The sequence below is a fragment of the Loxodonta africana genome, chromosome 2, assembly GCF_030014295.1.
Source record: "Loxodonta africana isolate mLoxAfr1 chromosome 2, mLoxAfr1.hap2, whole genome shotgun sequence".
NCBI classification, from domain to species: Eukaryota; Metazoa; Chordata; class Mammalia; order Proboscidea; family Elephantidae; genus Loxodonta; species Loxodonta africana.
Genome location: NC_087343.1, coordinates 169,648,160 through 169,673,182, shown reverse-complemented (window position 1 = coordinate 169,673,182; position 25,023 = coordinate 169,648,160). Strand labels below are relative to the sequence as shown.

The 25,023-nt window shown below is 42.4% G+C and overlaps 1 protein-coding gene and 1 long non-coding RNA gene across 4 annotated transcripts in view; both read right to left on the bottom strand.

Moving 5' to 3' along the window:
- GALNT10 (polypeptide N-acetylgalactosaminyltransferase 10) overlaps positions 1–25,023 on the bottom strand; it is a 270,053-nt gene that overhangs the window by 188,101 nt on the left and 56,929 nt on the right. The window lies entirely within an intron of this gene.
- The window catches only part of LOC111751236 (uncharacterized), a 79,870-nt gene continuing 56,306 nt past the window's right edge, over positions 1,460–25,023 (bottom strand). Inside the window, exons 2-4 of one of the 3 annotated variants that reach the window (XR_002786333.2) lie at positions 13,573–13,675; positions 13,101–13,268; positions 1,460–11,623 (exon numbers count right to left, since the gene is read on the bottom strand). This is a non-coding gene — a long non-coding RNA (uncharacterized LOC111751236). Of the gene's footprint in view, positions 11,898–13,100; positions 13,269–13,572; positions 13,676–25,023 lie in introns of all 3 variants that reach the window. The other 2 variants (XR_002786335.2, XR_002786334.2) reach the window with 2 other exon arrangements.

The following is a 25,023-nucleotide window of genomic DNA, read 5'->3' as shown; positions in this document are numbered from 1 at the left end:
AATCTCTTTCCAGTGTGAGTCCACATTGGACAAGTCACATAGCCTTTTGAGATGGTTAAGGCTGGGTGTCAACTTGGCTGGGCCATGATTCTCAGTGGTTTGGCAATTATGTTGTAGTTTGGCAGCTGTATGATGTTTTGATCACTTCCATGATGAGATCTGACATAATGTGATCACTTCCATGATGGGATCTGCTGTGAGTGGCTAATCAGTTGAAAGCGGGTTTCCTTGGGTGTGTGGCCTGCACTGAATATAAGCGGCAAGGCTCAGGGTCTTTTGCTTGCACTGGATCCTGCAGCTGGCTCCTGTTCGTATGACCCCCAGTTCTTGGGACTTCAGTTAGCAGCTTACCTGTGGTCTTGCCTGCCAATCTCCATAGCCTGTGAGCAAGAGCCCTACTCTCTGACCTGCCGATCTTGGGTGCACCAGCCCCCATGGCTACGGGTATCAGGAGAAGCCTCTATCCAGACCCACAGACTTGGCACATTCCAGCCTCTACAACAGTGTGAGCCATTTCCTTAATATAAATCCGTCTCTATATATGTTTGTATGCTTTCCTAGTTTTGCTTCTCTAGCGAATCCAGCCTAAGACACCTTTGAACTTCTTTTACAGAAGAAGAATAGAACTCTGTCCTGTCAAATCCACTGATTTAGGTATATGTGTAAATTTTAATGTTATTTTACCTAGAAAGCTTGACTATCTGGTTACCCCTATAATGCTCAATTATTCCCTAGATTAAAGACCAAGCAGTGATAGAGAACTGCTCAAAACAATACACATCGAAGAAGAAGAAAAAGCACTGCAGCCTGGAGACACCTGGAAAAGGAGCAAATAGCCTCCATACCCTAAGTGCATTAGAGGTCGACTCTTCCCTAAAGGCACATGGATATGACTAGGGAAAAGAAATGGGATAGGAGGGAAAGGTGGAATCTGGATAACAGCCTGAATCAGCTCAGGCTTCATCTAAAATATTCCTAAAATTTTTGCATTCTGTTCCATATGTTAATGGAATTAACATTAACAACCTATGATATCCAGGTGACACAACCTTGCTTGCTGAAAGGACTTGAAGCACTTACTGATGAAGATCAAAGACTACAGCCTTCAGTATGGATTACACCACGACATTAAGAAAACCAAAATCATCACAACTGGGCCAATAAGCAACACCATGATAAACAGAGAAAAGACTGAAGTTGTCAAGGATTTCATTTTACTTGGATTCACAATCAGTGTCCATGGAAGTTGTAGTCAAGCCATCAAATGACACAAATAACCCAGTTAAAACATGGGCAAAGGGTATGAACAGACACTTCACCAAAGAAGACATTCAGGCAGCTGACACACACGAGGCTCGTATTCACTAGCCATTAAAGAAATGCAAATCAAAACCAATAAGATACTATTTCATGCCGACATTACTGGCACTAATCAAAAAAAAAAAAAAAAAACCTGAAAATAATGCTGGAGAGGCTGTGGGAGATTGGAACTCTTATGCACTGCTTGTGAAAATGTAAAATGGTAAAACCACTATGAAAAACAATATGGCACCTCCTTAAAAAGTTGGAAAAAGAAATACTGAAAGATCCTGCAATCCTATTCCTAGGAACATATCCTAGGGAAATAAGAGCCATCACACAAATAGACATATGCACACCCATGTTCACTACAGCATTATTCACAATAGCAAAAAGATGGAAACAACCTAAGAGCCCATCAACAGATAAATGAATAAATAAATTGTGGTACATACACATACTGGAATGCTACATAATCATAAAGAACAATGATGAATTCCACAAACGGATGAATTTGGAAGGCATTACAATGAGTGACACTAGTCAATCACAAAAGGACAAATATTCTTTGAGACCGCTAATATAAAAACTCAAGAAAAGGTTTACACACAGAAAAAAAAAATCTTTGATGGTTACAAGGGAGAGGAGGGGTGGTGAGGGGAAGTCATTAACTAGATAGTAGACAAGTATTAACTTTGGTGAACGGAGAGACAACACACGATATAGGGGAAGTCAGCACAAGTTGACCAAGGCAAAGTCATAGAAGCTTCTGAGAAACATCCAAACACCGTGAGGGACTAAGTTACTGGGGAGGAGGGCTGGGGACCATGGTCTCCAGGGACATCTAGGTCAACTGGCATGACATAGTTTATAAAAAAAACATTCTACATCCTACTTTGGTGAGCAGTGTCTGGGGTTCTAAAAGCTTGCAAGCAGCCGTCTAAGATACATCTATTGGTCCCAGTGTGTTCAGAGCAAAGGAGAATGAAGAAAACCCAGAGAAACTATTAGTCCAAAGGACTAATGGAGCACATGAATTATAGCCTCCAACAACCCGAGCCCAGAAGAACTAGATGGTGCCCGGCTACCACCATTAACCTCTCTGACAGAAATCACAATGGAGAGTTCCAGGCAGAATGGGAGAAAAATGTAGAACAAAATTCATATTCACAAAAAAAGACCAGACTTACTGGTCTGACAGTAACTGCATGAACCCCTGAGACTACAGCCCCGGACATCCTGTTAACTCAGAACTGAAGCCACTCCCTAAGTCCAACTTTCAGCTAAAGATTAGACAGGCCTGTAAAACAAACAAATAACACACCTGAGTAAGGTGCTTCTTAGTTCAGTCAAGTATATGAGACCAAATGGGCAGCAGCTGCCCAAAACCAACGACGAGAAGGCAGGGAGGGACAGGAAAATTAGATGGACACTGAGCACCCAGGGTGGAAAGGGAAAAGGGGAGAGCGCTGACACATTGTGGGGACTGCACCTAATGTCACAAAACAATTTGTGTATAAAATTTTTGAATGAAAAACTACTCTGCACTGTAAGCTTTCACCTAAAACACAATAAAATAAAATAATCAAACAGCATACTGCTTGGGCAAATCTCCTGCAACAGACCCCTTTAAAGTGTTCAAAAGCAAAGATGTCATGTTGAGGACTAAGGTGTGCCTGACTCAAGCCATGGTATTTTCAGTCACCTCATATGCATGTGAAAGCTGGATAATGAATAAGCAAGACTGAAGAAGAGTTGATGCCTCTGAATTATGGTGTTGGCAAAGAATATTGAATATACCACGGACTGCCAGAAGAACAAACAAATCAGTCTTGAAAAAAGCACAGCCAGAATGTTCCTTAGAAGGGAGGATGGCGAGACTTTGTCTTGAGTACTCTGGACATGCTATTAACAGAGACCAGTCCCTGGAGAAGGACACTGTGCTTGGTAAGGTAGAGGGTCAGTGAAAAAGAGAAAGACCCTCAAAGAGATGGACTGACACAATGGCTTCAACAATGGGCTCAAACATTGGGCTCAAGCAACCAGTGTGAGGATGGTGCAGGGCTGGGCAGTGTTCTGTTGTACAGAGGGTCACTATGAGTCAGAACTGACTCAACAGCACCAAGATATAAGAGCACATTCCATATGTACTCAAGTTTGTTTCATACAAAAATTATGTCCTCACCTCCCCCCGCCACCCCCCACCACTCACAACTCAGGACCAGAAAATAAAGGTCGCTTTTATTCTGCTGTTTTTCACACCTACTAGTATACACCCTAACTTCTAGAAGCATGTTACAAAATGGTTTAGAAAGTGTTAATTTATGTTCATTTTATCAGTGTAATTTATTAGTGTAAAGAAGTGTTTTACGAAAGTTTTTTTTAACAGACTTAAATCTTAAAAGCATAAACCACTCACCCAGAAAACCTCACTCCCTAATGATGTTAGATAGATGAAGCATTACCATACTAGGAAGCTGTGCTAAGACCCTAGGAAATCTATATTGTAGCTATGTGAGTTCTACGTGGCAAAATAAATCTTGCCCATTCTTTTTCTATTATTAAAAGTACAAGTTTGGCAAATGTCCCAATATCTGAACTGTTGATAAAAGGATACCTGTTATTGAAGTGGTATTAATATTCTGTATTTGGCCCCCCTTTTTTGTAATCCAGGATCCTTGTTGAGGGTACTTTTTTTGGGTCCTCGGGATACTTAATGAATATTAATCCTAAATATAGAAGCAGGCAATTGCCTACCCAACATTTAGTCCCTCATCTTTCTGGAATGCACATGTACATCTTGCAGAATCAGCCTTCCACTGCCAGTTCATGAGGTTTGGGACTGGCATCTACCTCAGTTTCAAGTGTGGAGACTTAACCCATATAGGACCAGAGAGTATGGTATCCTCTGACCACAACACAAGCTTTAAAGATAAGTGCATGGCCCAAACCAGGTAACGAAGGTTGGTACAGTGACTCTAACTGCAAGTATTGGTAAAGCACCTCTCTCCTTCTGCTGGCTCTGCCACGCTGGTGGAAGAAAGCCTGGAGCTGCTGGAAGCCTCTTGCCACCCTGAGGGGAAGCAAACAGCACCAAGAAGAGGTCTCTAAAGACATCCAAACCCCTGGATCCAGTTATACGTGAAGGCAGTCCAGCTCTTTTCAGTTTCCTAAATCAATAAATTCCTTCTTTTTATCTAAGCTGATTCAAGATGAGTTTCAGTCACTTGCAACCAAAGGGTCCTAATACAGATGTCTTTTTAAAAAGAAAAAGCATTAGGAAGGCAGAGATGAAGTGGGTTTTTCTAGCCCCCAAAGCTCAACTTTAAAATCCGGGGCCAAGGAACCCCACTCAGGTAAAAGCACAGTCATAAAAGCAAGAAAGCAAAAATAAGTGAAAAGTAATACATTGGTTTTGAGTCAGCAATCCAGATTCAAAACTGACTCTGCAACTGGCCAGATAAGTGGCCTTGGGCAATTATTTAACTTCTCTGAGCCTCAGTTTCTACATCTCTAAAACAGGGGTGAAAACTTCACAAGGCTGGTATAAAACCAAAGAGATAATGGATAAAACAGCTGAGCATTGCCCAGTCAAAAAGGATCATTTCTTTCCTCTATCGAGGTACAGGATAAGGTGGAGGAGATGATGTACACATGTTGTTTACAGAGCAGCAGGGTTTGGGGAGCCATCTGTTGAAGCCCGTGTAGAATTGTTAACATCAAAACATCTGTGGCTGACTACAGAACAAGGGGGAACCATCAAGCCATCTTGTGCAAGCATTGTTACAGTGTTTGACGACAAATATGTGAAACAGATATTTGATTATAAACCTCATCACACTCTCTCTCATTCACGTAACTGTTTACTCTGAACATTTAAGAACACAAGTGCATTCAACTAATGGACCTGTTCTGCTCTCTCACATAGGTGGCGTCACTCATTCACCTGGCCTGCCTGAACCCCTGTAGGGATCTGCATTTGTTACCCTTGACAAGGCACAGACCTGGAACCCCAGGGAGCCATCACCAGGCTCTCCCTCTGCAAACCTCCCCTCTCTAGTTGCAAAGTTATAAGGGTTACTGAGAAAGGAAGGCTTTAGTGGCGATGGATGCACAACTCTGTGAATACACCAAAAACCAATGGAATGTATACCTTAAAGAGCTGGCCTTTCATGGTATGTGAGTTATATCTCAATAAAGTTGCTATTAAAAGGAGACGGAGGAAGCAGAGGAGGAGGACAAAGAGAGAGAGAAAAGAAAGAAGGAAAGAAATAAAGCAAGCCTTCTTGTAGGGTGAGGTCTTGACCAGCCTTGGTAGCCTCCAGGCTTCCCTTTTAGTGTCCCTTCCCTGCCCCTCTAGAAAAGGAACCTGGTTTCAACCAACCACTAGAGTTGGAAAGTATGGGAAAGCAGAAGGCGTACCAGACTTGGAGTCAGGAAACCCTGCTTTGTCATTCCCTGGATGCGTGACCTTGTACAAGTCTATTTGCCTCTCTGGGTCTCAGTGTCCCTACTACAAAGTAAGAATAGTGATTCCTATCTGCTTGGTCAAGGACAGTTTTGACCAAGAGTAGAGACAACAGATGTGAAAGAATTTTTTTAAACACTAAAGGGTCACATCGGGTGTAACAAATACATGGCCCTATGACACCACATCACTGTCCTATGCCCACAGCAGACATAGTTCATCAATCATGATACTCCTCATTGTGGAAAACACTGCAATTGTTTATCCAATAGTTATTTTCCCTTTCTGGCTGGCAGGTAGGGCCTTGATTTTATTATAGTTACCACATTTTCCTCACAGAACTGAGTGATATATCTTGGCGAGTCTGTGCCAATCGTGGTGGTACCATTTTCCTTACTAGGGATTGGTTGAAGGATAGAATCACTTGAGGAATCTGTTGGCGTTAGAGGCAGGGACCAGGGAAAGGGTATTCTCACTGATTAAAAAGTGACAAGGAAAAAATATTGTCTATGATCTGGGTTGTAGCTTCTGCAGGAATCTTGTATCTCTGAGGGGAAAAGGCAGACATGCTGAGGATGATAGAAAAGAAAGATGACATTATCCAACTGCTGACTTAACCAGCTCTGAAGCTGCCCTGCCCCTGGACTTCTTGCTATTTTAGTATATTAAATCCTCTTATTGTTTCAGTCATTTTGAATTGGGTTTTCTGTTACTTGTGGTGCAAAGCCCTCTAATTTATAAACCCAGTGAGATAGGATGTGGCTTCAGACTCCTTCTTAACATAATGCTTCCAAAAGCCATTAGGAATTCATCAGAATTGCCACTTGACATAAAAATGTATTTGCTTTTCTGGGGCAGTGCACTTTTTCAAAGAGGCACTGACACCAGTACAAAAAAACAAAACTCCTCATTTAGTATTACTCCTTCTAGGCATTCATCACTAATAAAAGGTACCTGGAGACAGGAAAAAAAAAAAAACAAACAAAAAAAACCACAGGAATTCTGGGATCAAATGGTCTACATAAAACAAAATATTTCCAGGTAAATATTTTTTCTGCCCACAAGAACAATTCTTCAGTGTGATGTCAACATTTATGAGCATCCACAATGTATGTAAGAGGCACTGGAGGAATTAAATGATGAAGAAAGATAGCAGAGGAGGCAGAGGCAGGGTAGTTTTTAAGTATCCCTGAATCCCCATGTAAGCACACTGAACAATTACACAGCGAAGCCCATGGAACAACATTTACAACCAAATTAACTAAAAAGGCATCCCAATGAACCCTAAAATATAAATGGGTGAGAACAAACCATCATTAGTCACAAGGCTTTGTGTTATTGGAGTCTGCACAGGAGCAAAAAGTAAGCAATGGGAGCAGTGGCTAATAGTCTTGAGAACAGAACACCAAAAGAAACAACAGGTATTCACCGGAAAGCATGGTGGGCCAATGTGAGAACAGTAGCTAAAATCGGGACGTTTTCTACCGAATCCAGTAACAGGTGGGTACAAGAGGTCTACAGTAAGCAGGTTTGGAGGGGTTGGAGCAATCTAGCCCCTGTGAACTCTTGATGCTCATCGGCCAGAGAAGATCAAGACCTGCACTGATGAGAAACTGCTAAAAGTAAAGTCAAAATTGAACAGGCCACAAACAACAGAGACAAAAGGAAAGAGGAATTTCAGACAAAATGGGAGAGGGGAACACAGCCTGGAAATCTAAGCAAGCAAACTGTCACAATTTTTAACATTATCCATAAAACATAGAAGAGGAGGATCTGTGAAGTTAGAAAAACCTCCCCAAACCTCACTGTGATGGTTAAGGTTGTGTTACAACTTGGCTGGGCCATGATTCTCAGTGGTTTAGCAGTCATATGTTGTTGTGATCACTTCCATGATGAGATTTGATATCATGTGATCACCTCCATGATGGGATCTGCTGTGAGCAGCCCTTCAGTTGAAAGGGTGTTTCCTTGGGTGAGTGGCCTGTACTGAATAAGTGAACATTTTGGCAAGGCTCATGGGCTTTTGCTCATGCTGGATCTTACAGCTGGCTTCTGTTCATGGGAGCTTGGGACTTGAGCTAGCAGCTTACCTGCGGTCTTCCGTGACGATCTTGGGATTCATTGATCTTCACAGCCTGTGAGCAAGAGCCCTGCTCTCTGACCTGCCAATCTTGGGCTCGCCAGCCCCTATAGCTACGTGAGTCAAGAGAAGCTTCTATCCTGATCGAGGACTTGGGACATTCCAACCTCTACAACCTTGTGAGTCATTTCCTTGATATAAATCTCTATATATGTTTATACACTTCACTGGTTTTGCTTCTCTAGAGAACCCAGCCTAGGATATTCATCATATCCTAAAAGTTCAAGAAAATTAATTTCACAAAAAAATGAGCAACAGAAAAGTATTAGTCTCAAATCCCATAAAAAGGATAAGAAGCAGAATAACATCTCTACAGACAAAGAGCACAGGCAAAAGACATGGTCACAAAACAGATCAAAATTGTAACCTATTCAAAATGAGCTAAAAGATATTAACAAAATGCTACAAGACATGAAAGAACAAGTTAGAATTAGACTCAAGAAATGAGGAAACAAACTAAAAAAGGAATTAGAAATAAAGAAGGAAAACATTTCAGAAATGAATACCAAATTAGAAGAAATAAAAAGATAAAAAACACAACAGGTGAAAAAGAGGACTTTTTTTTTTTAAACAAAGAAGAAATGAAGGTGGGGGTTAGAGAGAGAAGTAAAGAATCAAGTGAAAGCGACAAATAGTAAAGATAGGCAAAAAAGATCTGACATACAGATAAGGATTTGCTGAAGGAAGAAAAGATAATAAAAAATACTAAAAACTATAATTCAAGAAAGTTTTTTTGAAATTAGAAAAAAATGAAACTATATATTTGAAGAGCACACTCTATAACTAAGAATATCAACTTAGAATGACCAACACTAAGGCATAATCCAGTATATAAACTTACTGGAAAGAAAGGAAGGAAAAGAAGGATGGAGGGAAGGGGGGAGAAAGGAAAAAAGGATGGGTGGACTCATCCTTTATATATTAAAAAAAAAAAAACAAGTGAATTATAAGGGGAAGAGAATTAGATTACCATAAAACTTTGTGACAGTAATGCTTTCTGTCAGAAGAAAATGTAGTAGCATATATAAGATATTCAAGGAAAGGTAATGTGAGCCAAGGGTTTTATATCCAGCAAAATTGACTTTTAAGTATAAAGGGCACATCTGCTATCAGCATTTAAGAACTCAAGAAATATTGCTCCCATGAGTCTTTCCTAAGGAACGTGTTAGAGAACAAGGTTCAGATAACCAAACTGACAACAGAGACATCAATACACAGACTGATGGTGAACATTAAATATATATAGTTACCTGTAGAACTAAGACTAAAAAAGAGTAAATAGGAAAGAGAACAGTATAACACAGATATAGGACAATAGACACAATGGGGAGAGAACAGAGAAAGTACATGCAAAAGTAATTTTTAATCTTTTCAGTATTATATTGGTAGTAGAATTAGTATTGTTATTGAGACTGCTGTGTGTATAATGTGGGATAAGACAAAAGAGTCTAATTCTACTATCCCGTGTCTTCGAAAACCAGGGTTCTTGATGTGAAGAAAGGAGATACACAGATGTAATAGAGAATAGAAAAAACTAGAGAGTCTTGAATGTAAATTGAACATATATTTATGAACTCGAGGTATTTTACAAATTTGTAAGAATAAATATATTTATAATCTTCTACCGCTGTCTCATGAAAAGGCCAGTAGCAAACCCAGTAGCAAAGAGCATCCCTAGTGCCCATACTGTGGTCCTGAAATACCATTTCCTCCTAAAAGAAATCAAGGGGGCTTCTTGGAGAAGTGACTGATTCCATGTCTGGAGAAGAAAACGTGCCAACGAATTTACAACATCTTAACACACTAGAGGCCAAGGAAGCTATGAAAGACCTCTGGGATCATGCCACAAGGACTCAGGGCAGAAATGTGAAGAACACTCCCACTGAATAAACGGAGGGAAAAAAAAGGCAGAATTAGAATACCACCATTTTACAACAATTAATGGCTGCTAACATTAAAAAAAAAAAAAGAGCAAAACCCCAAATATTATGCATCTCCTGATGAAGGAACATAACAACAAATATAGTCTTGCCAGAGAATCCCCACTAGTCTGATCACCTCTGGATCCAGCTGCCAATTTGCAGGAAATAAAGGAAACCAAGGAACATGTTAACCTGAACCATGAGTATGCATTAAATAAGTCTACAAGCCTGGGTTCTTTGAGAGGCAAATCATAAGAAAGAAATGGAGGAGAAACCTGACTTAAAGGACACATAAAACTTTAAAATAGGTGAGACTGAACTACAGTGTCTAGGGTGAATGGGAACTGTGACTGGAAAGGGCAACATTTTATTTCTTGGCCTGGTGGTGGCTACAAGGGTGTTCACCTTATAATACATTAAGTTTACAACTGTTTTGTATGGTTTTCAGTCTTTTATATTTTGTTTTGTAATAAAAAGCTTGTTTTAAAAAGACGAGGATGCGCAGGAGAAGAGGAAGGCTCTGTCCTTGACATGTTTTACATTGAGAGAGAAGGGTCATGGACAGGTTATGTTCCAGATACAGGGCACAGCCTAAGCACATGCAAGGGGGTAAAAATGAAATGTATGGCAAGTTCTAGCAACAGTAAGTGGTCCTGTTTGGCTGCCCAATGCCTACCTGCAAAGAACGAACAGTAGACAATAAAACCAGGAAATGTAAGTTGAGGGCATTCTGTGGAAGTCCCAGTATGCCAGGATGTTTGTACTTAATGTCTTATATAGAAGAGAGAGGGCAAATCTTTCTGAACAAAGATTGATACCTAGATTAAGCCACTCCAGCAGTTATTTTTTACTCTAACCCTTTCTTCCTAATAGAACACTGATTTTATCCAGTTATCCATCCTGCAGGTTTCTGTGTCTACATGTGATATCTGGAGCTGCAGCAGCCATCTTGAGACAATGAGGAACTATAACCTGAGGAAAACATGCTGATTATGGCAGGACAGAAAGATGGCAGGAATACTGATCTCAGATGATGTTGATGAGCCACTGAATTATTCCCACATTCTCCTCCCAGATATCCGAGTCTTCTACTACATGTAGCCGAGAGCAGCCAAAATTATACGTGAATTTTAAGGGGAAATAACAAAAAAGGCAACTTTTTTTTTTTATTATTAACTTTTATTGAGCTTCAAGTGAACGTTTACAAATCAAGTCAGTCTGTCACATATAAGTTTATATACATCTTACTCCTTACTCCCACTTGCTCTCCTCCTAATGAGTCAGCCCCTCCAGTCTCTCCTTTCGTGACAATTTTGCCAGCTTCCAACTCTCTCTATCCTCCCATCCCCCCTCCAGACAGGAGATGCCAACACAGTAAAAGCCAACTTTTTAAAGGTAGGATTTCAAGAAACAAGAAGTAAAATGCCTTTAAACAGTTCCCATGTCCTCTGTGGCACAAAAGACTCATGTCTCCATCAGTTACCCTGAACAACCTCTCAGTTCTGTAGAAACACACAGAGGGTTCCAGCAGCCAGCTTATGTTTACCACTTAATCACATAAGTCTAGCTGGTGTCAAGTTCTTAAAGGAGCTGATCCCAGGGAACAGGGAGAAAAATGAAAATAAAATTGAACACGTGCCTGCAGAGAACACCAGCTGCACATGATTGATTTCCATGTAATCTCCATTTATCTCCTGGAATTTCTTCATCACATCTCTGGCACCAGGTGACATGGAAGCTAGACACTGCTCATGCCTGGAGTGTGGTCAGGAAAAAACATTCCCTTGTATGATCCTGGAGGCCAAGGAGACCAGAATGGGTAACATGAGAGAGAGAAGAGAGGGCAGCTTTTCCTCTCCTTAGCCAGATGTGATACTGAGGCCTGCTGCAATCAAGGTGAAAGGCCAGCCCTTCTGCTACTCTATTAGAAACTTTCTCTCTCAAGCTGATACACTCCTGAGATCTTGGGAGGCTTGTACCCATCCTGGGCATCTTCAGTGCATCAACTGCTCAGGGTCGGGGGTCCTGGACCTGGAAATATCTGGGTTCCTCCACTGACCCATCCATCCTGAAACCACACGGGTAAACAAGTTATTAGAGGGGTCTAAGCTTGGGGTCACTGATGGTGAGGACAAAATAAAAAATACAAGAGAATGGAAGGGCAGGTGAACTGTACCTTATCATTTCAAAGTGTAACCTCTTTTACTTGTTTAATGCTCTTTGCATTGAACTAAACCACCTCTGATATTAATATTGATGTGACTATTTTCCTGGTATATCTCTGCCTCCTGGAATGGGGCCCTGAAGCTCAAAGGGGACAGGCAGGGCATCTAGGGCAGTGGTCCTCAAAGTGTGGTCCCCAGACCAGCAGCATCAGCATCCCCCTGGAAACTTGTTGGAAATGCAAATTCTCAGGCCCCACCCCAGACCTACTGAATCAGAAACTCTGAGGGTGAGGCCCAGAAACCTGTATTTTAACAAACGCTCCAGGTGATTTTCATGTACTTGAAGACTAGACCAACAACCTCAAGATGTAGGGGAAAAAAGGGAGATCTAGGAACTTAAAGTAACCTACCAAAGATCAAACAGCTGGCAAGTGGCAGAGACTAGACTAGAACCTGGGCCTGACTCCCAATCTAGTGCCTTTCCCATAGCATCAGAAAAGGAAGCAAAGCTGCAAAGCTACTACGAGCTAGTTCAAAACCATTCTTAGCTGTTTCTAGTATTTCTGCATACATCTCAGGAACTTACCCGGAGCCCTGAGCCCAAAACACTTCCATTCCTAGTATGGGACAATAAGACCAGGGGATCTTCTGCCCCTCCTATATAGGCAGCATTAGGGCAAAGCGTCCATATTCACCCAGTGACCTAAGCCAGAACTCAAGGAACGGTGAGGCAGAACAGTTAAAAGTAGGAGCTTGGGAACCAGACCGCCTGGGTTCAAGTCCCAGTTACACGACTTGTTTGCTGTGTCACCTCTCTGAGCCAGCTGCCCCAGCTATAACTTGGGACTAGCAAGTTTACAGGGTTAGAACCTGTAAGTGAGGATGAAATGAGAGAATCCACATCAGGTGCTTAGCACTGTGACTGGCACCTAGTTGTCATGTCACCTGTCACTGGTACCTTCAGCATCACCTTGCCTCTCACCTCCCCATGGCCAGCTGGTGACCCAGTCGTGTTGACTCCATCTCTTTGACTGTTCCCACATCTCTCCCTTATCTTTGTCTTTGTACATGTATCCCACTGCCACTGTCATGGTCCTGATCCTTACCTTGCCTCCCTGGATCACTGTACAAGTCTCCAAACAGGTCTCCTGGCCTCCAGTCCCATCTCCATGCTGATAGCCCAGTGAGCTTTCTCAATTGCAAAGCTGAGCAGCTCACTCCCTTCCTGAAACCCTGCAGTGGCTTCCATGGTCTTTAAGGTCAAGTTCCAGCTCCTGTGTGGAATCCACAGAGCCCCTCGTGATTGGCTACCCCACCCCATCTTTACCTTATATCTTGGTTCCCCGTACTCAGCCCTATACTCTACACCAAATTACTTTTGAGACCACAAAAACTGTGGATGTTTCATACCTCTGAGCTCTTGCTCAACCTGTTCCCTCTACCAAGAATGCCCCACCCTGTCTGCCTGACACATCCAAATTCATCTGTCAAGAGATGGCCCAACAGTGGCGCCTCCTTGTAGCCCCTATTTGAGGTGGAAAGGGCTGCCCTCTGCTTTGTGTCCTGTGGCTGCTGTACCTGCTTCTCTCCCAGCACCTGCTCCACTTTACTGGGCTTGTATGTTGTCACATCTGGGTCCTTGCTGTCTGCTGCAATGATCACTGTATCCTGAGCACTCTCCCTGCCATAGAGAAGGCATTCCAAAATTACTTATTCAGTGAATGAACAATGAGTCAGAATGTGCTGACCCTTAACCTCCCCAAATCCCACCAGTCCCACTCTGTCCTCTGGGCTCACAGAACAAACCCACTCCTGTGTTCCCCGGAAAAGCCTCTCAGATGTTGGAATTCAATCGCCTTTTTAAAGCAAGTTGAAATGATTCTCAATATAAATGTCGCTTAAATTACACAATGAGTAAAGCAGACCACACAAATGATATTTATGCAACCCATCCAGCTCCAGGCAGTCATTCAGTTCCCTGTATTTGCAAAGCTCCCGTTTAGGAAAAACAAGCATCCTCGTGCCCTGCCACATGTGGAACGGAGCAACGAAAATTAAGAGCTGCTGTCACGGCCTGGGCTGGGAGATTCGGCTGCTGGTTCCTGGCTCTGCTGCTCACTCTCCACATGACCTGGCAAGCCCCTTCCCAGCTTGGGCCTCTGCATCCTCCCCTGTGAAATAAGGACTATGAACTAGAAGCTCTCTAAATACTCTTTAGACCTCTAACATTTCAGGAATTCAAATGCTTCTTTAGTTCACTGTTTGCTGAAGAGATGGGGAACAATTCATGAAATATGACAAACAATGGCTGAAAGGAAGAATTCTGAGCCTTAAGACCAGCTTCCTTCAGCAACTTCTTGAAATGCCTTTAGAGGGCAATATTACTTTTCAGAAAAATGTTTACCTGTGTTTTATTAACTGTGCAAAGGCATTTGACTGTGTGGATCATAACAAATTATGGATAACCTTGTGAAGAATGGGAATTCCAGAACACTTAACTATGCTCACGCAGAACCTGTACATAGACCCACAGGCAGTTGTTCAACAAAACAAGGGAATACTGCATGGTTTAAAACCAGGAAAGGTGTGTTAGGGTTGTGTTCTTTAATCATACTTATTCAACCTGTATGCTGAGCAAATAATCCGAGCAGCTGCATTATATGAAGAAGAATGTGGCATCAGGATTGTAGGAAGGCTCATTAGCAACCTGCAATATGCAGATGACACAACCTTCCTTGCTGAAAGCAAAGAGGACTTGAAGTACTTACTCATGAAGATCAAAGACTACAGCCTTCACTATGGGTTGCAGCTTAACATAAAGAAAAACAAATACCTTCACAACTGGACCAATAAGCAACATCATGATAAAAGGGGAAAATACTGAAGTTCTCAAGGATTTCATTTTACTTGGATCCACAATCAACGCCTATGGAAGCAACAGTCAAGGAATCAAACTACAAATTGCATTGGGCAAATCTCCTGCAAAAAACCTCTTTCTAGTGTTGAAAAGCAAAGTGTTGAGGACTAAGGTGTATCTGACCCAAGCCATGGTATTTTCAATCACCTCATATGCATGTGAATGCTGGATAATGAATAAGGACGATTGAAGAATTGATGCCTTTGAATCACGGCATTGGCAAAGAATATTGAATATACCATGGGCTGCTAGAAGAGCAAACAAGTCTGTCTTGGAAGTACAGCCAGAATGCTCCTTAGAAGTGAAGATAGGGAGACTGTGTCTCACGTACTTTGGACATGTTACCAGGAGGAACCAGGCTCTGGAGAAGGATATCATGCTTGCTAGAGGGTCATCAAAAAAGAGGAAGACCTTCAACAAGATGGATTGACACAGTGGCTGTAACAATGGGCTCAAACACATAGTGATGAATGTGAGGATGGCACAGGACTGGGCTGCGTTTCATTCTGTTGAACTTGGGATCTTTACGAGTCAGAATCAACTCCACGGCACCTAACAACAAGTCTAATTCTGGACTGTGCATTGTTAACTACTATGCAATATCGCCTCCTTTGGTTAAATCCCAAAGAGAAAGTACGCTGTTTATGAGGGAAGGCTCTGAAGGCTCTTGGGACACCCAGGTATTCCTGGTAAGAAGTCCTACCTTAAAAGAGCACGTGGATGAAAACAGGGAGGGTCATTTGTTCAATAGGTGCTATTTTTTTCTCACATGCCTAGTCCTTGCCCTCAAAGGATTAGCCACATAGATAGTATAGAAACCCTGATGGCGTAGTGGTTAAGTGCTATGGCTGTTAACCAAAAAGTTAGCAGTTCAAATCCACCAGGCGCTCTTTGGAAACTGTATAGGGCAGTTCTACTCTGTCCTATACGGTCACTATGAGTCATAATCGACTTGACAGCAACAGGTTTTTTTTTCTTAGACAGTATCCAGTGATACTGTTATAGAGAGTACAGTGGTGGTTCAGTGGTGGAATTCTTGCCTTTCATGTGGGAGCAGGGCTTCGAATGTCCAGTCTGAAGCCCTGCTGAGAAATTGCATTTCTAACAAGTTCCCACGCTAACACTGCTGGTTAGGAACCAATTCTGAGAACCACTAGTAGAGCAATGGTTCTCAAACTGTATTGCTATACATAAGAATCACCTGGGGATCTTGTTAAACTGTAGATTCAAATTCAGTATATCTGAGGTGGAAATGCAAATTCTGGCAGGGGTTTGAACCAGAATGAACTGGTTTGATTCCTGGTCAGTGCACTTCATGCGGCTGTCGGTGGACTCTTGTGTGTTGCCACGATACTGAATGGGTTTCGGCAGAGCTTCCAGGCTAAGACTAAGAAGAAGGGCCTGGCAATCTACTTCTGAAAATCAGCCAATTAAAACCTCATGGATCACCACAGCCCAATTCACAACCAATCATGGGGATGGTGCTGGACACGGCAGCTTTTTTGTTCTATTCTGCATGGATCAGGGCCAACTCGAGGCACCTAACAACAATAATAGTGCTAATGCTGCTTGTTAACAGCTGCTATTTTTAAGCCCTTGCAATGCGCACTCTACTAAGTACTTTCATTCATTATCTTAATTGCTCACTATAGGTGGGTGCTGATGCTGTCCCATTCAGCAGAGGTAAAGTAACTCACCCAAGGCGACACAGCTAATAAGTTGCAGAGCTAGGATGTGAACTCAGATCTGCCTGTGTTTCAGAGTCTGTGCTGTTAACAAAACTGACTTATTAAACTCTTGAGAAAAGACTTCCAGTTTTAAAGAATCAAAAAATAGGATGAAATAGAACAAATTATAAGGCTGGGGAAGACCAGGGGTCAAAAAAGCACAAAGCACTTTTAGGAGGTGGGGGTTACTCTGCTCCAGGGAGGCAGATACGGAGAAGGAGGCTTTGGCTGAGCCTTGATGCATGAGTTAGGGGGCAGGAAGGGGCTGGGGCAAACTCAGACATTCCAGGCAAAGTTGGGAAGGCTGAGCCAGACTGCATGGTAACACCGTGGAGGGTTCTGAGGGCCTGGTCATAACCCCACAAGTGACAGGAGAGCTTTCAGGAGAGAGACAGGAAGAGACAGAGATTTAAGAGCCACTGAGACTACCTCGAGGAGCCCTGGTGGCACAAGGGTTAAAGCGCTCAGCTGCTAACCGTAAGTTTGGTGGTTTGAACCCACCAGTGGCTCTGCGGGAGAAAGATGAGGCAGTCTGCTTCCATAAAGGTTAAAGCCTTGGAAATCCTTGAGGCAGTTCGACTCTGTCCTATAGGGTCGCTATGAGTCAGAATCAACTTGATGGCAACTAGTTGGGTTGGGACCACCTCTAAGAATCGTTTACTCTCCACAGGATCAGGATTATTAACCTTGAAATAGCCACCTGGGCAGATGTACCAAGAAGCATACTTATTCAAGTAATGTAGAAGCAGGAAGAAGAAATAGGACCCAACAGACACAATGGGAGCACCTACCAGTAGTAGAAAGTGCCTCAAATGTGATTTGTAAACTCAGTGGGGTAAAGAGTCACCCTTGGAGCTTGTTAAAATGCAGCTTCCTAGGCTACCTCAGAGAGAAGCTGATTGAGAAGGTCTAAGGTAGGGCCCTGTCTTAGCTATCTAGTGCTTCTATAACAGAAACTTCACAAGTGGATGGCTTTAACGAACAGAAATTTACTTCCTCACAGTTTAGGAGGCTAGAAGTCCGAATTCAGGGCACAAGGTCTAGGGGAAAGATCTCTTTTTCTATTGGTTCTGGAGGAAGGTCCTTGTCTTTTTTTCAAGCTTTTGCTCCTGGTTGATCTCTCATGTGGCTTCTCTCGTCTCTGCTTCTTAGCTTGGTTGTTTTAATCTCTTTTATATCTCAAAAGAGACTGACTCAAGATATACACGAAAAGCGAGAATTTTAGCAAGCAAGAATTTTAGCAAGCGAGCTTTGCCAGGCTGTCCATAAATATATCGGATGCAAGCCACACCTCTGAGGAAACTCCTCTTACAACTGATTGGCTGATCACATCATTGAGGACTACATCATTATATAACTTCCAAATTACATCATTATATAACTGTCAAACTACACCATTACATAACTGCCAAGCCACTGAGAATCTGTCCGGGCCAAATGACACACAACCTTAACCATCAAACTGGGGTCAGGTGTACCTCAGTCCTCAAAGTGACATCTTCATTTTTTAACACTTCAAAGAGGTCTTTTACAGCAGATTTGCCCAATGCAATACATCAGTTGATTTCTTGACTGCTGCTTCCATGGGTGTTGATTTGTGTAACCAAGTAAAACGGAATTTGACCACTTCCTAGAGCTTTTAGAGCTAGCCAAATGAGATGACTGTGAAAATACTAGGTGACTTTTAAGAGCTGAATATTGTGTTACCATGAAGAATAAAGAGGGCCTTCCCATGCTACAGCATTCTTCTCTCTCTCTCTCTTTTTGTAAGGCAATGCTTCTGAGTAGTGTGTATCCCCAGTAGTCTTTATTTTTTTTTTACTTAAAAAAAATTTTTTTTATTTTGTTGTTGTTGAGAATATACAAAACAAAACATCCACCAATTCAACCGTGTCTACATAAACAATTCAGCAACACTGATTAAATTCTTCAAGTTGTGCAACCATTTTCACCCTCCTTTTCTGAGTTGTTCCTCCTACATTAACATAAATTTGCTGGCCCCTAAGGTTCCTAGCTAACCTTTTGAGTTGCAATTTTCAGTTTGATCCCATACAGATAGTTCTTAAAATAACATAATGCTCAAGGCAGACCTTTTTCACTAGTTAAGCTAAACTATCATTTGGTTTTTAGAAGCCTTCAGGGGATACTTTTGGTTTAAGGTTTAAAGATTATCTCAGGGCAATAGTTTCAGAGGTTCATCTAACCCTCATGGCTCTAGAAAGCCTGGAGTCCATAAGAATTTGAAATTCTATTCTGCATTTTCCCCCTTTTCATCAGGATTCTTCTATAGACTCTTTGATCAAATGTTCAGTAATGGTAGCCAGGCACCATACAGTTCTTCTGGTCTCATGGCAAAGGGGACAGCTGTTTATGGAGACCACTTCCAAATCTTACAGTTGCAAGGAGGAAAAAAAAAAAAAAAAAGAGTTGATTCAAAAAGTCCCGGAGTCCCTGAGTACTGCAAACAGTCAACATGCTTAGCTGTGTTGGAAAGGTTAGAAGCTTAAGTCCACTCAGAAGCACCTCGGAGGGAAGGCCTGGTGATATACTTCTGAAAACTCTGCCATCAAAAGCCCCACGGAGCACAGCTCTGCTCTGACACATGCAGGGTCAGGAAAAAAAAGAAAAAGAAAAAAGTCTTATGCCTGACCCAATTCTAAGGATTTATACTGAGAAAATAACTGGACAAGTCGGCTGAGACGTGTACAGAAGGACGCTCACTGGGTACTGTTTATGATAATGAAAAACTGGAAATAAATATCCAGTAACAGAGTAGTGCTAAAAGGAACTAGAGTTCATCTCAAACTGGAATAGTATCCACTACTTTAAAATGGTAAATAAACTCTATCAACATAATAATTCCCATTCACAATGTGTTAAGTGACAAAAGCTTGTCACAAATCTCTCTATAATCTAGAATTGCGATAAAAATACATGAATTGCATACCCCCCCCCAAAAAAAGATAGGTACTAAAGCATAACTGGTTATCTCTTGATGATCACAATCATTAGGATTTTCTTTTTGTGTTTGTGCTTATCTGTATTTTGTAAACTTTCTAAAATATTGCTATGGGTCGGGGGAAGGAGGAAAATTGCATCCTCTGCCTCCAACACCCCCCTCCAAAGTTTCTCTCCACATCCCAGTGACTGGGCTGACTAATCCTGCAGCCCCACTCACCAGCTCGGGCCCAGCATTCCAAGGCATTGCCAAATCCAAACCCACACACCTCAGAAATGGCTGCAGTGGGGCCTCATCTAACTGGCAAGAATGCATTTTTTCCATGGGCATTTCTAGAAAGAGCCTTAGTCAAAAGTGAGAATGACAAGAGTCTGAAATAGACCATCAAGCAGCATTTGGTGGGGCTCAGGGTCTTGGTAATAAGCCCCCTCAAAACGCAACACCTCTAGCCACTTACTGAGCATTTACGCTTTACTCAACCCTGGGGGGCCATGCTAAATGCATTCCGTGCATTGTCTCATTTTATCTCCATACCTTGTATGGCAGGTATTTTTCTCCCACCATAGGGGCAAGCACTTGAGGCTCTGCCATATCTTGCCAGGTCACACAGCTAGGAAGTTGCTGGGGGGGACTTCAACCTCCGGCCTAACTCTGCCATGCTCTGCAGGAAGACTAGGAGATGCATAAAGAAAGCACTTACAGCTACTCCTCTGTGACTTTTCCCAATTTCTCAGACCTCTGTCCCCAGCCACAAAACAAAATTGCTGTCAGTTAATCAGTGAACATTTTATTAGTTTTTGTGTGTGTTCTGTTCTGCTGGGGAAGCTAATACACTTAACCCAGGACACAGAATGATAAGAAATGGCACCGTCCTTAAGCATCTAAACAGCTCACTGCTGAGATAAGACCAACGGACTGAGAGGCCCAGAGGAATTGCATTAAGCTGCACTCATGCTAACCTATGATTAGGATCTCCCTTACTAACACTTCTTCGGGTAAGTGCTACCATTTATTGCACCTGTCATATGCCAAGTGCTTTATGTACTTCCTCTATTCTCATTCTGATCACAACCCTGGGAGATAAGCTTTATCACTCCCATTTTATAGGTTAGGAAACTCAGCCTGAGAGAGGTTAAGATGCTTGCCCAAGGCTACCCAGAACCAGAAATTGCCTCTTGCAGTTCAAATCCACCAGCCCGTCCTTGGAAACCCTACAGGGCAGTTCTACTCTGTCCTGTACTATAGGGTTCCTACGAGTAGGAATCAACTCGATGGGCAGTGGGTTTGGATTTTTGGTTATCTATCATCAAAAAAAAAAAAAAAATTTTTTTTTTTTAATCATACTAAGTTGCATTTGAAGGTTATCTTTGTGTCTGTCACTCCCATCAGGCTGCAGGTCCATAATGATAGGGGTGGCATCCTGTTCGGGACTGTGTCCCTCACTGACCTAGCCCTGCACCTGACGCATGGTAAATGCCAGCTCACATGTGTGCGTGCACACGAACACACACTCATCCCGACAATATTAAAACAGAAGCCATCAAGATAACTCAAAAGGGAGCCTCTGCATTCAGACAGATCTGAGTTTGAATAGCAGCTCAGCCACATCCTAAGTGTTTCTCCTTAAGCAATGGAGTTTTCTCTGAGCGCTAGTTTCTTCACCTGTTTTACTGGGGATACCAACAAACCCACCTCCTAGGGAAAGCGTGAGGAATAAACAAGATTCATGAAGATCACTCTCTGAGCGGAAGGCCTGGCATGTAGTAACTGCTTATTAAAACGCAGACATATATTACCATAAGGCCAGAAATAGAAGTGTCCAGTGAATGGGACACCTGACAAGATACCTCTGAAACTCAAGGGGTTCTGTCACCTCAGTAGACTATGAGCTCAGTGAGCACAAGGATGGGTCATTTACATCTGCATGCCCAGCACTAGCTAATAAGTGGTGTTCACCAAATTGCTGGTGATGACTGAGACCTTATGCAATCTCCTCTGTCCAAGGTGGCAACTCTGAACTACCCACAGAGGGACAGGTAGGTGGGGAGGAGGAGGCTGAACCTCCTATCCTACAGAGTTGCAATGAGGGTGAAATGAAATATCATTGGAAAGGCTTCTACCTACCTGAGACTGATGAGGAGGGAAGCTGATGCAGGGGGAAAGTGGGCAAAAAGGCTGGGAAGGCTTTGAATCGTGGACCAAGGAAAGGCAAAGAGATAGAGCCATATAGGTAAGGGTTCAAATCCCAGCTCTGCCATTTACCAGACTTAAGATTTCACCTCCCTGGGCTCAGCTTCCTTGTCTCTACAATGAGGAAAATAACAAAGCCTCCCAGTGGTATTGTTGTGAATCAAATACAAGGTACACAGGGCACCTGGTACCCAGTAAGAGCTCAACAAATGGTAGTTACATTACGGAGGATACACACTTTTCTAAAGGAAAAGCCAATCTCATACAATAACAGAACTAAGGAGGGATTCAGTTTAGTGCGGCTAAAATAAAAATAGGAGCGCTGAAACTCTTTCCTGAGGATGACTATTTATGAGGCCGATTTCGGTTTCCGAGCACTAATGAATCCCCCACGGCAGCCTCCGTGCAGCTCAGAGTCCATAGAGCAGGGACTCTTCCTCCCCCGAGTTCCTCATAGCACCGAACACTCTCGGTGCTCAATCAGCATTTAATAATCACGGCAATAATCCTAATAATGATCGAGGTAATGTGCAGGGGGAGGAGAAGATGCAGGTGGGGAGGAATAACACTTAAGCTATTTTGTTTCCTCAAGACAAACTTGTGCCTGAAATAGATTAATTCAATCTGCATATTAATGTGGAATTACTAATTAATGACTAAAATGCTTTCAACATGGAAAGTGCTATGCAAATACTTAAAAATAATAACATTCAGGAGACACAGGGTAGGTACAGAAAGGAAATAAGCTAGCCTCTTTAAAAAAAAATTTTTTTTTTAATTTTATGGGTTGAAGGAAATGGAGAACATTAGAAAAATTCACTTAAAGGACAAAAGCATAAAATACGAAAGCCTGGTGTGAGGTGACTCCCTTTGTGCTCCTGTGAGCCCTATCACTGTACTTACCACATGGTGGTGTGACTGCTGGGGCATTTGTCTTTACTCCTTCACGACCTCAAATGAATTCCTCGAGGGCAGAGGCCAGGTCTTACAGATCTCCATATCCCTAATACCCAATACTATGCCAGTCATGTAGGGTGACCCCGATAATGTTTAATGAAACAAATGAATGACCCCAAAAGCCCTTGTCAAAAGAGAAAGATGAGGGCTGCACAAACTCAAAGAGTTCAGTATGAAAAGGAGGGAAGGAGTAGCTACACTGGAGAAACCCAACAAATCTCAGCCAGGTGAGCAAGGTCAACACCACCAACAGTGGTAAAGTCATGTTGATGGTATGTGCCCTTGATATGATGTGATGACAACCTCCTAAGAGCCCATAACCCCAGTCTAACTATGAGAAAGACCTCAGACAAATCCCAGTTGAGGAACATTCTACAAAATATTTGACTGGAACTCATTCAAAATGGTCACGGTCACGAAAAACAAGGAAAGTCTGAGAAAATGTCATAGGCAAGAGAAGCCTAGGGGGACATGACGACTAAATGTAATGTAATATCCTAGAGGGAGAAGAAGCTTTAAGAGGGGAGGGGAGCTGCCCCAGGTCTCCCAGCGACAGCAGAACTAGACTGTCGTCCTCACCCTCGACTCTCCTGGGGCGCAGATTCTTACAAGCATGCTGATACACTGCAGAACAGAGAAGATGGTATTTCTTTTCACACACAGTGAATGTCTTTGATTTTTTTTTTAATTGCCATTTAAATGCAATTTCTTCCTCTAAAAACCCCCAACTTCTCTTGACCAAAAAAGAAAAAAAATTCCATATAATTTGGCAGCCAAGTACCTCATGGAATTGAGAGATTGAATGGGCTGGAAGAGTGGTCCTCAGGTGTCTCTCCTACTGCCAGTTTAGCGTGTCAGTGCCACGCTTAAGTCACGCTTCTGACTTGCCATATCCAAAACTCCCTCTGCTGCCTGGGACACAAAGAATCTGTATAAGATCAGGGAAGAATTCCTGCCAAATCCTAGCTCTGCCTTTACCATCCTTGTGGCAGTAAACGGTATCCATGTGGAAGAACAGTTTGGTATTGAGATACATGTCTTTCTACCCCAGTCTGCAGCCACTGCCAAGTGGAAAGCTCAGGCCTAGTAGTCTGAGGTTGGAGACACAAAGACAGCTTCCAACTGGGATGTGTGGAAAGGGCACTCCTCAATCGGGCTGGCAGGCCACACTCCCCTGTCACCCCCATCCATCAGCCACCCTAGGGGATCTAATTTTCTAGCTCCGTGTAGGGTACATTTTCTAAATGTGACCCCGTTTCTGTTATGAGAATCAAAGTGCTCCAACCGCAAGATCATAAATACTCAAAAGTGACGGCTAATGGCAATGGCGGTTTGCAAAATGCCAAATGGCTGCGAGAAGTGGATGCCGTAAATTACAGCCTGACTCCTCCATTCTTACTGAGGTGTTTTGTGGGTTTTTAGTGATGAGATCTGCTTTCAAGTGGATTTACAGGGGCTCCCTGTGAATTCAGGAAGAGCATTTAAAAATACTTCTAGCAGATGCTAAAAAGAAAACCAGAGGAACCTACAATTTCAAGCTGATGAGTTTGTTAAAAATGTGTTTAATATGTAATGGCCAAATATGGAAAGCGGCCCATTTGAAGATGGATACATTTAGTCTGAAACGTGCTAATAATTATAATAAACGGTAACGATGTCAGCTAAGATGTATTGGGTCAGGCAGTGGGTTAAGCATTTTACATGGATTGCTTCACTGAATTCTCGGACAATTCCATGTGGTAGATACGGACTGTCCTTGAGAAAATTCAGGTTTCAAGGGATTAAGTCATTTGCGCCAGGTCACACAGCTGGTGAGGGACAGGTCGGAGCTGTCAACTCAGCATTCTAACTTCAGTACTGGGGATGTGGCTCATCCTGCTAGTCCCCTTCCCAGTCAACCCAGACTTAAGATGGCACACATCAAGGGCTCTCCAAACCTTGGCTAAACATCACTGTGCACTCAGTGAGCACTGTCATTTACACAAAAGTCAAGTTGTAGGAATCTGTAATCAGCACGGTGAACAAAAGGACAAGCTTTTAAAAAATATGAAGAATCACTGTTATTATGAAATTGTGGATTTGTAGACTTCGTTACCTCCTAAATCTTTTTAGCCTCAGTTCCTTTATTAATAAAATGAAGGCCATACCGCCTTTGGCTATTAAGACAATTTGGTGAAGTCATGTACGTGAAAAGCTCTTTGAAAACCCCAAAGGACTGTAAAATTGTGTTATTGATGAAAACACTTAGATAAAAGTTATCAAGTTGAGGGGCAACATGC